Consider the following 12,162-nt stretch of genomic DNA (forward strand, 5'->3'; position numbering starts at 1 on the left):
TTATAAAAATTATGTATATTACATCTATAATTTTATAATATATAAAAATAATATTAAAATCGACAGAACTATACACTACATAAATTCGATCGTGTTTGACGAATGATCAATTTATTTTCACACAAAAAAATGAATAATTACAATTTGTTAATTCGATAAATAAAAACAACAAAAATATAAACACACTTTCATATGCTTAATATTTGAAGATTTTGTACGATATATTATATAAACTTACTTCGAAATACAAAAAAATTACTAAAATTAAATTAGAAAAATTATTAAAATTGAAACCATTTTCATTAAAATGTAATTTCATGAAAATTAAATTGATTTTGTAAAATCTTTGATCAAGAAATCATCAAGGAAAAATTTTTTTAAATATAATAAAAAGTAAAGTTAAAAATGTAATTCAACTTTAAAATATAATTAAAAATACTTTGTACTTTACCTTAAAATATAACAAAAAGTAAAGTTAAAAATAAAGTTCGTAAATTAAATATTATGAAAGAGCTTAAAAGAAATATAAATTGAAAGTAATTCAAAAGAATTGTAACAGAATTCGTAAGAAATTCTGGATTTTTACCGAAAAAAAAAAAAATAATTCAAACTCAATATTTTAGCAAATAACTTTCATTATTTATAGATATTAGATACCGATTACTTTCATACAAAATCTGTTATTTACTTATCTATTTACTTATATTTATATTATATATATATATGCTTTATATATACAAATTATTATAAAAGATTTTTTAAAAAATTTTAAAAGTTTTAATTTGTGCACTGCAATTGAATTCGAAAAATTAATGTTAATCTTAATATTTAATACAAATTTAATATTTAATATTTAACATTTTAATATCTAACATTAATTTTTTAACTTGAAAATATAGTATACGAAAAATATTTAATTGTTAATTACTTCAAACAATAGTATAAATATAGGTCTTTATATTCAACATGATACTTTTTCAATATTTACGACATAAATAAGAAAGAAAACCAATGAAAATTAAACTTTCATTTTAAAAATTAAACATTCAATTTTAAAAGAGATATTAAATATATCTAATATCTATATAGATATATCTAATATAGATATAAATAATATAGTATAAGAAATATATTAAAGATTAGTATATTTTTACAACTTGCATTGTTAGAATAAAACAAAAAAAAACAAAACAAAACAAGAAAAAAAGAAAAATAATAAAAAACAATACAAAAGTAATCATTCTAAAATATATTGGGGCAAAAACTTTTGCAATGATTTCTACATAGCCATGGATCAAAAAAAAAAAGCGCGCAAGAAAAATGACAGGAAAATTTGTAAAAGTGGAGTGATTCAAAGGAACGATAAGAATATTATACCATAGAACGAAAGGTGAAGCTTCATCTTTTCTATGCAAGTGCACATGTTGAATAATTCTCATTATCCATTTATCATTAATCGACAGAGTAATCGGTTGATTTTTCCATTTTTTATTCTTCTCCATTCTTTATTCTTGTATTTCACTTCAATCTTGGAACGTGATGAGATGAGCATTATAATCCAGATAAACAGACTAAATGATTCGCGTACTTCGACATTTCGAGGCATTTCTTTGCCAAAGCGAGTGGAACGTCGCGGTCTCGCCTTTACTCGATGTTTCGTCTGGCAAAACCGAAGACCGGTTTTTATAACCTTTGGAATATAGACACCCAATCTCTGCCTCTCACCTCGAATTCTCCAGCTGCTCCAACCGAAATTCGTTAAATATTCCTACAACCATACATTTGCGATTTATGATTCTTGATTAACAATTATTTATTTATCATTAACTAGCCTTTCTTGATATAAATTGGCGAAAAAGATATTATCTGTATTGTTATTGAAGTACTAATAATTTTCTGATGTTTTATTTATTTTAAATATATATCAAAGTCTAAGCATAATTTATTTGTAATTTTGCATTGATAATTATTTATTTAACATTAATGATTTGTTTGATTTGCTCTATTAAAGATAATATTTTACTATTATTGAAATATTTTGAGCATTTCAAATATTTAATATTAGATTTACGGGACACGTTTCAAATTTCACAAGAAAATTACAGAAATCATTTATATTTCTCTCTTCCAATTAATGAAATAAATATATATTCGAATTCATTTTCTTCTAAATCTTCTAATCTCGAAAATCCTGATATACTTATGAACAAGCGTCAAATTGACGCTTATTCGTAGACATAAGTATATAAGAAATGTCCGTAAACCTGTGTTAAAAATATTATTTACTTCTTTTTTAATATATTTCTAATTTATCTGAATTTCATTTGAAAATTATATTCAATAAATTCGATTTTCAATTTTATTGAAATTTTATTAAAACTGTGATATATTCATATATTCATATTGTTATTATTATAATCATATTTTAAATTTCAAAAAAATATTTCAAGTTTTTAAATATTTCTGATATATTTGTAATTTATTCGAGCTGAAGAATTATTTGTTTAACATTAGCACAAATTTCTAACCTTTAATGCTGAAGGCAATATTGTTGATAGAGTATTACGAATGATTGATTATAGCAATCGTTTAACTCGAAGTTTGTGTTTATCCGCTATCACGAATCGAGAATGAATTGATACTCAGTAATTTAAACAATAATAGGGATATTTTGATCCTCTAACGAAGTTTTATTTATTTATACATGAAAAAAGAAATTAAAGTTTTTTTCATTTGATTTAAAAGTTAAACAATAATAAAATAATTATTATAAATATTAAAATTCAAAAAATAAATGACAAAATCTTCATTTTAAATTAATATACGTTTTAAATAATTTAAAAAAATTAATAATAATAAATTTTAATAGAGAAAAATTTTATTCTTTCAAAGATGAAAATTATTTATTAATAAAAACTTGGAAAATCAATCTAAAAATTTAGTTAAATATGAATCTTATAATTATATGAATAAAGTTTTAAAAAAATTTAAATAAAATTGTCTTTATTCTGAATTCTCAAAAAAAAATATTTTAAAAAAAGTTAAATAGTATTTAAATAAAAAATTAAAAATATAATTTAAAAAATAAAAAATTATAATTTAATAAATAAAGAAAATAAGATTTATGTAAAATTTAATATATTTAAAATATATTATTATGATAAGATATAGAGTTTAAAAAAAAATGTCTATATTTAAATTAGTAAAACATTAAACTAAATAATTTCTAAACATTACAAACAATGAATGTTCTTAGTTACATTTACAATCTAATTTCCTCCTAAATCAAACATATAGAATGTATTAAAATCTCTAATTGCCATTCAATAATATTTATGCAAAATAATTAATGAATATTCAAAGTTTAAGAAATATGATATAATCGCTTAATTTGATTTTATGTACAATTTAAATGAAGAAAAAAAAAATATTTTTATGCTCCTTACGTAAGAACGATACAACTTCTCTATTCACATCTCACGTACAATCTTAAACGTGACTATATGTTTCTGAACACCTGTCGATTATGAATGTAATGCGTGTTTTGAACGAAAAATGGAAGATGAAACTACATAAGAAAAAAAATTTTTGTTTAACAAAGCGTTAAAAAAATGATTAAAAAAAATAAAATTCATATTTTAAGAACTATATTCGTTTATAATGCTAAAATAATTATTATTTTTGACATTTAATTCATCCATTATCTTTGAAAATAATCCAATTATTTTGATTTAATACTAAATATTGTGATCCTTAGAAACAAATTCCTATATTTGCCGAAAAATCGAAATATCAAATTAGAACTTTCTACTTTAAATTCATTTCATTTATTGGATACAATTTTTATGGGATAATGAAATATAATATTATTATTATATAATAAGTAATAGAAAATTTCAATTCAAAATTTTAGTTCAAATATAAATAATATTATTAAGTATATTATTATATAATACGAAATATGAAATTATTTTTATTATTATATACGTAAAATAAAATTTCAAAAATAAAGATTTAAATTTATTTTAAAAACTCAGATATAATCTTAAATCAAATAATGAAATAAAACTTCAAACTCAATCAACTATAATTTTTTTGTATTTAAAGACGTAAAAATTTACTTTAAATTTAAGTTTTAATCATGTAGAAGTAAAATATGCAATTATAAAAAAAAGCAAAATTGGATAAAAAAATAATCGAAAAAAAATTTTTTTTAATTATTATTTTCAGCAAGATGCAATAATAACAATTATTATTTGGACAAATATTCTGCATACTTGTTTGATTCAAACAACAAAAATATAAAGCAGAAATGATATTGAAAGAGATATTACATTGATATGATTTTTTTTATGATATTTAAATTGAAAAAAATGAGGAAAAATATTCAAAGGAAGAATTTTTTTAACATACATTATATATATTTTAAATGCATTTAGAATTTAAAATTTTTGAAAAAATAATAATAAAAATATTATTTCTTTCATAATTGTTCGTGTCCTTTTCAATTAAATTTGACAAGTAAATAGAAAAGTTAACTAATAATATTAATGAAAGATATCAATATCAATCAATTTATGTCATTATTCTTGAATAAATATTTGTTTAAATATAGTTAAATATTGTTTAAATATAAAAAAAGAAATTAATTATTAACAATATTTAGCAAAATATTTTGAGAAATTATCAGAAATTTTACTTTTAATATTGAAAAAATTCAATTGCATATTACTACCATGCTTGATATGATAATGACTTAAAATTGGATGCAAATGCATATGTACAAATATTGCTACATAAAAAGATAATTGTTCTAAGCTAATTTTCTATCATCAAAAAATTTACAATATAAAAATCAGTATAAAAATAATATAGAAAGAAAATAATAAGATCAAAAATAAGATTTTAATAATTATTTATTAATATTAGCTAAACTGGTTAAGCGCTAATTAGATTATATCCATATCTAACTTAAAAATTACTTTAATTGTTTATGAATCAAATATTGGTAGAATACTTAAAATAGGAGAATATTTACCGAAAATATCATAAATAAAGAATCTTGTCTTTCAAATTATTTAAAAATTATTTAAATTATTTCGACGAAAATATATTACAGATTAATCATTGTCCAGATTAGAGAACTAACAAATCAACATGTTATACATCTTATTATTTAAAAAAATAATAAAAAAAATAAAAAATTAAAATTGCTTCAATTATTAAATAAAAATAATATTATAATATAAGATACTAAGCATAATATTTATATTGATGATGAAATAAATCGACAATTTTATCATTTTGATATCTGAAGAATAATTAATGAAATTAATATTATTCTCTTTTATTACATTGTCCCTTTTATAAATATCATTGCCTCTTTCAATACAATTAATTTATAAAAAAGAACAAAATATACTTTTTTAAAAAACAAAAAAAATACATAAATAAATATAAAAAAAGATTATTAAGTAAAAAAGATTAAGTATTACATATAATTATAATTAGATAGTTGATCTTTCTAATCAATTAGTAAAATAAAAATGCTTTAATTTTTTTATATCTTATTAGAAACAAAAATATCTCTTTTGTGCCATCTTCACTACATATATGTAAATATTTATTTCACTTTGTCGCTTGAACGAACCGTCAACAAGAAGACTTCAGGAACCCTTAGATATTTTCATGTTGAAACCCTTCAAATATTCTAGCTTCATATAAAAAACAATATAAGTATATTTCTTAGAAATACGATTTTACCAAAAAAAACTTTGGTAAAACTACTTTGAAATGTGACTTTTATGAAATTTATATACAAATTATTTTATTATAGAAAATCATCCGAAAATTATGAAATAATTATTATGTAATATTTTATATTTAAAAAAATAAAAATTCAATCTTCTTAATTTTAGAGATTTAGATTTTATTTTAAATTTTGCAAACACATTTTAATAACAAAAGGATTTACAATTTATTATTTTAATATCTAATAAAATTATTTTTACTAAAAAATTGTATAACTATTTTAAATTTTCATGAATTTATTAAAAATTAAAATTTATTAAAAATCCAAAATTATTTAGATTAATTTAGAATAATTTTTTCTTGCATTTCTTTTGATTTTGTTAAATATTAATATTTATAAAAAATATTTATGAAAAAATTAATAATTAATATAAAATTAAAATCTTTTTTAAGTTAATTATTCAAAAAACTAGATGTTCTGAAAATTATTTGTAATTTCTTTTTTAATTTTATTTGCTTCATTGAAATGTCAGAAGAGAAAATATGTCTTATAAATTAAATAAAAAAAATATTTGTGTTTTGTTTTAAATTTTAAGTATTTCAGTTTTTTGAAGACATATGTATATCTCAATAACTTTCAATTTTAGAAACTGATCAAAATAATTTCGAATCAATTAAGCGACCAAAAAATACAATTAATAGGTAATACTATATATATAGAAAAAAAAAATAAACTTGCAAAAAACTTTTATCTATTTTAACAATTTTGAAATATATTGTTTAAGACATTATTTTGAATAACTTTTTTCTTTATACATATGTAAATAATTATCGATTTTAGTTTTTTGAATTATTCACAAAAACATTCGATATTATATCATACATATACATGATAATATATATATTATTATGAATATAATGTATATAAAATGAAGCTATTAATCTTTAATTATAATAATATAATAATTATATATAATAATAATAATAATAATATAAAATAAAATATAATATAATATAAAATATAATATAATATAATATAATAAAATATGATATAATATAATATAATATAATATGATATAATACAATATAATATAATACAATATGATATAATATAATATAATATAATATAATATAATATAATATAATATAATATAATATAATATAATATAATATAATATAATATAATATAATACAATATGATATAATATAATATAATATAATATAATATAATATAATATAATATAATATTGTATTATATAATATAATATAATAATTATATATAAAATTGTATATATTAATTATAATAATTATGATTGATAATCACTTAGAAAAATATTTTAACATAGATTTTGATGTAATCTAACCAAAATTAATATAATAAAAAAATAAAACAAAAAAAATTACATATCTCTGATCTTAAGTTATTTTTTTCTGAATTTTATTGATTGTAGTAAATTAAAATGCAGGTGCTTATACAAGAAGAAAAAAATTAGTCAAATTAATAGATTCTAGGGATTAAAAATCTTATTTTTTTTGCGCTATTGTGCATATTTTTGTGCATACATTTATACGCATATATTATTATGAATATACACTTATAGTCAGAATTTAATTCTATAATAAAAATTTAAAAATAATTCGGAAATTAAATTGATCATCAAATTAAATTTGATAGAGAAAAATCAAAATGATATTTTTAATAAACATACTTGAAAATTAATGAAATTAATGAAGAAATTACTTTTCTGTTTACTGAAAACAATAAATAATTGTCTAGATTTAATACAATGAAATTAATATCTATTATTATAAATTACTATTACTAATAAATTCTTTTAAATTATATATATGGTAATAAATTTTATAAATAAATTTTATAAATTACAAGATAATAATATATAATTAAAGAATATAACAAATTATTCTATTCTTAATTTTTAAATCAATTTAATTTTCATATACAATTTATTAATTTTGAAATGAAAAATTAAAATATTATATATTTTATTTTAAAAATAAAAATTCTAATTGTTAAATACAAACTTTTTTATGTTTAATCTTCAAAATAATATTTAAAAGTTACAAATACATGTATATATATTATATCATTCTTATAAAATAATAATAATAAATTCTATGTACAATGAAAACAATAGAATTATTTTCTTAAAAAATTTTCAGTTTAATATACAAGATGTCTTTAAAAATTAAAAAAAAAATAAAAATAATAAAAGGAATCAAAAAATGAAAATATTTTAAAAAAGAAATAAACGTTTGTTATATTTTTATTTAGCAATTATTTAATATTATTTTCTTAATTAATTGATTTCTTAAAAATTTTTATTTTAATTATCGTTTTTTATATAAGTTTTTAATTAATATTTAAAAAAGAAATCAAAAAATAAAAAACAAATCAAAGAAGAATACATCAAAGACTTTCTCGTTTCGACGGATGGCAACTAGCAAGTGGCATATCGTCACACCAACAATTATTTCAGAAAACTGAAATCATTTTACACTTGAAAAACTATCTAAATTGATCGCAATAAATATATGGAGATATTTGTATTCCACAAGATAAATGAAGTTTGTCGTCGATTCATAATCAAAATATTTTGATTATTCGTTTTAACAATATAAACTTCATCGAATGAAAGAACCGACTAAACTAAATATTATTTATTACAACTAGTTGAAGAAAAAATAAGGACAATTCTATATTGTAACATTGTTTTAATGGTGTAAATATATTTATGTTCATATGTTTTTATCATATAAAATAAATTTTTTAATTTACATTTAATTTGAAAAATATATTTATTTTCTTTTATATTTTATTTTTATTTTCGAGTTTATTTAGTTTTTCGTAAAAAAATGTAAATAAATATATGAATAAAAATAATTGTTGACAAATTTATATTTTCTATCATAAACTCAATTTTTAATGTATATATATTATAAAAATATTATAAAGTAAAAAATATTTAAATTTATAATATTAAATATAAAATTTGTAAAATTATAAAATAAAAAATATATGAATATATTTTCTCATTTTTTCGTCTCCATAGTTTTCATGTTATTCGATTGATAATATAAATAATATTAATCTAAAGAAAATTAACATTATATTAACATAAATTAACAGAATTTTCAAGGTATTATTGTAATATAATCTACATATATTAATATAAATTTATAAGTTAGAAAATTAGTTATTTTTGTGAGTGCAAATTTATATTATATCATTTTATCATTATATATATATATACATACATACATATATATATATATATATGTATGTATGTATTAATATACTTTCAATAATTTTTTAAATATTTATATAATATCAAATATATTTATTTTTATCAATCTGAAATATGCTATATGTTTATACATAATATATATACATATATATTGTTATATTATTCAACAATAATAATAATAAATTAAAATCAATGATTGATACATTAAAACATTATTCATTGAGAAAGATTATTTTATGCGAAAAATGCAGTAACCGATTTTATTTAAATATCGTGAAACTGAATAGATTGTTCATGTTTGTGTGCTTGTCGAAAAGTTTCATATGAAAGAAGTTTCGAATAAACTTTTATCGTTATCAAAAACAAGACAAGAAGTTGCATATGTCATATGGTTTGTAAACGCTTTAATAAACAATGACTTCAATTTAATAAACAAACACTTTCAATTTTTATTACAATTTATTTCAATTAATCATGATTCAATTTTATAGTTTCTTAATTATGCGAAATAATATATAGTATATAGATATTATTAGTATATCATTATATGATATATTAAAAATTTTATTATTATTTATCTAAGTAACAATGAATTATTTTTGTCGCAATTATTTTTCAAATGTAATAATTTGAATAATGAATAGATTTACATCATAAAAATATAACAAAGAATAAATCTGTTTAAAAATTATTAATTTTCCGCAGATTTTCTATTATTACATTTCGTTATCTATTATCTATTATATAGAAATAGTTAGAAATAAAACTTTATGGATCTATGGACATATTTTTATTTATTTAATCTATATTTTCAAAAAATAAATACAATAATTGAAAAAAAATATATTTATCTCATGCTGAAATATTCTTCATTTTTTCAAAGATATAATTCGTAAATCAAAATAATTATAAATGAATAGTATATAAAAAAACATATATGTAATACATAATATATATACATAATACTAAACAATTCTAATATTATGTGATAGTATTTCATTTATCAATAAAAATATAATAAATGATTGTTTTATTATTACGAAATTAAAATTATATCATAATAAAAAAAATTTTTTTTATATGTATAAAATTTCATAAAAAATTTAATGAAATTATGAAATTATGTATATATATATTTTTCAGACTACTAGAAATTACATATATTTCATATATAATTATAATTACTATCTGCAATAATGTAGATTTAATTATAAATTTATTTTCGATAGTCATTTTTGAGAATTATTATAGTGTATGATTATGCGATATATATAAATTATATTTTACATACATATGCATAATTTTTTTCCATCAAATTTATTTTTCACATTCATATAATAATATATGCAATATGTAATATAATATACATATAATATACATGTATATAATAAATATATATACATATTTTCTTTTCCTTTTATCGTTTTTAATTACTTTAATTTTTTAGAATTATTTTATTATAAAAATAAGCAACACATATATATATATATATATATATATATATATATATATATATCAATAAAAACAAATAAAATTTCCAATTAATAAATTATTGTATAATTGATATTTTGAAAAATGAAAAATTTTATTTAGCGAAATTCCCGATTACTTTGAAACAGAAAAGCATTTCTAAGACTTCGCCTTATTTAAACAGTAATTGTAGATATAAAAATTTTATAAACAATAATAATTGTAGATATTAAAATTTTATAAACAATATTAATTTATTACAAAAAGATAAAAAAAATTGAAATATCATATGATTTATTTCTTATGATTATTTTGTAAAATAATAAAATTGTGTTATTCAAAATGCAACAAAAAACTCAAATCATTTTAATAAAAGTACCATATTATATATAACTTTATTTAAAGTTAAGATTTTTTAATTATGAAGACTTGAATATAATGTTGATTAATTAAAAAGAAAATGAATTTAGATAAATATATAATATAAAAACGTAAATAAAGTAGCATAACATTTACCTGCGATTAAGCAGAACTCCACTGTGACGATTATGCGAATACTGCGTAAAGACAGGTTTTGATCATCTTGGAGAAAAATCTCCAAGAAATAAATATATCCATTTATAAAATCATGTTCGAGAAGAAGTAAAGATGGAACCGTCGGAAGTTGTCACTTTTATTACGATTCTTCTTTCAATTAAAATAAATCACCGTAATCACTTATTTTTGTTCACTATTCACTAGTTTCATTCAAGCACACAAATAATAACAAAATCAGTAAATAAAATTCATAAAATTTTTATTTATTATTCACTTCTAAATAAAAAATTAATCATGAATTTTTTTGAACACTGGAATAATTAAAAATAATGAAAAATTCTTTTTTATATGTTATACTAATTTATAAAAACAAAAACTGAATACATTTGAAAACTTAAAAAAAAAATCGGAAGAGATAAATATTTATGAATACGTGTTTTCTTTTTGCATATCGTCCTTTCGAAAGAGAGTATTATAAACTACGAAAAACTACATTTTCAATTAATATCACAAAATATTTACCGGTAAATAATTTCTATAGTTTTTCAAACTTTTTTCAATTCGTATTGCAGCAAGTAAATATTCATTTCGAATCAGAGTTTTCTCAAACTATGCTTAAAATAAAATGCATTAATTTTCGATAATTTTTGATAAAGAATGAATCAATAGATTTGAATTCAACGATATTTGCGATATAATAATAATCAAAACGGAGGATGTGACTCGTAAGATCTGATCATATTCCCTTTAATGCGGGCGCCGGCCGGCTTAAAGCTATACAATCGAATGCTTTTCCTTGTAACTGATAGCTTGATTTTTTAAATATCCACAACGATTCACTTTACATACATTTAACGTACGAATCACTTTTTAATACATTTGTATTTTGTTAAACAAAGTTTAATCGACACATTCATAGTTTAAATCACTTATTGAAAAAATTTTAGAGAATATTTCCATGTAAGTAGAAGAATGTATAATTTGTTTTAAAATATCATTTATATATTATGATTCAATTAGTAGATAAATAATTATCATTTCCAGTAAAAAGAAATTCACCCGTAACGCGGCATATCGTAACATGTTCACCATCGAACGGTTAAATTGTGACTGCGGCTAGTGGGGTTCGATGCCATCT

The 12,162-nt window shown here is 18.1% G+C and overlaps 1 protein-coding gene across 10 annotated transcripts in view; it reads right to left on the bottom strand.

Annotated features, from left to right (window-relative positions):
- Positions 1-12,148, bottom strand: part of LOC108002523 (uncharacterized) — a 315,743-nt gene extending 303,595 nt beyond the window's left edge. For 8 of the 10 annotated variants that reach the window (XM_062077710.1, XM_062077707.1, XM_062077703.1 and 5 more), the window contains exon 1: positions 11,004-12,148. The gene's annotated coding sequence lies outside the window, so the exon portion shown is untranslated. The remainder of the gene's footprint in view (positions 1-11,003) is intronic. The other 2 variants (XM_062077705.1, XM_062077704.1) reach the window with 2 other exon arrangements.
- Positions 12,149-12,162: the final 14 nt, after the last annotated feature.

The sequence above is a fragment of the Apis cerana genome, linkage group LG7 (genome assembly GCF_029169275.1).
Source record: "Apis cerana isolate GH-2021 linkage group LG7, AcerK_1.0, whole genome shotgun sequence".
NCBI lineage: Eukaryota > Metazoa > Arthropoda > Insecta > Hymenoptera > Apidae > Apis > Apis cerana.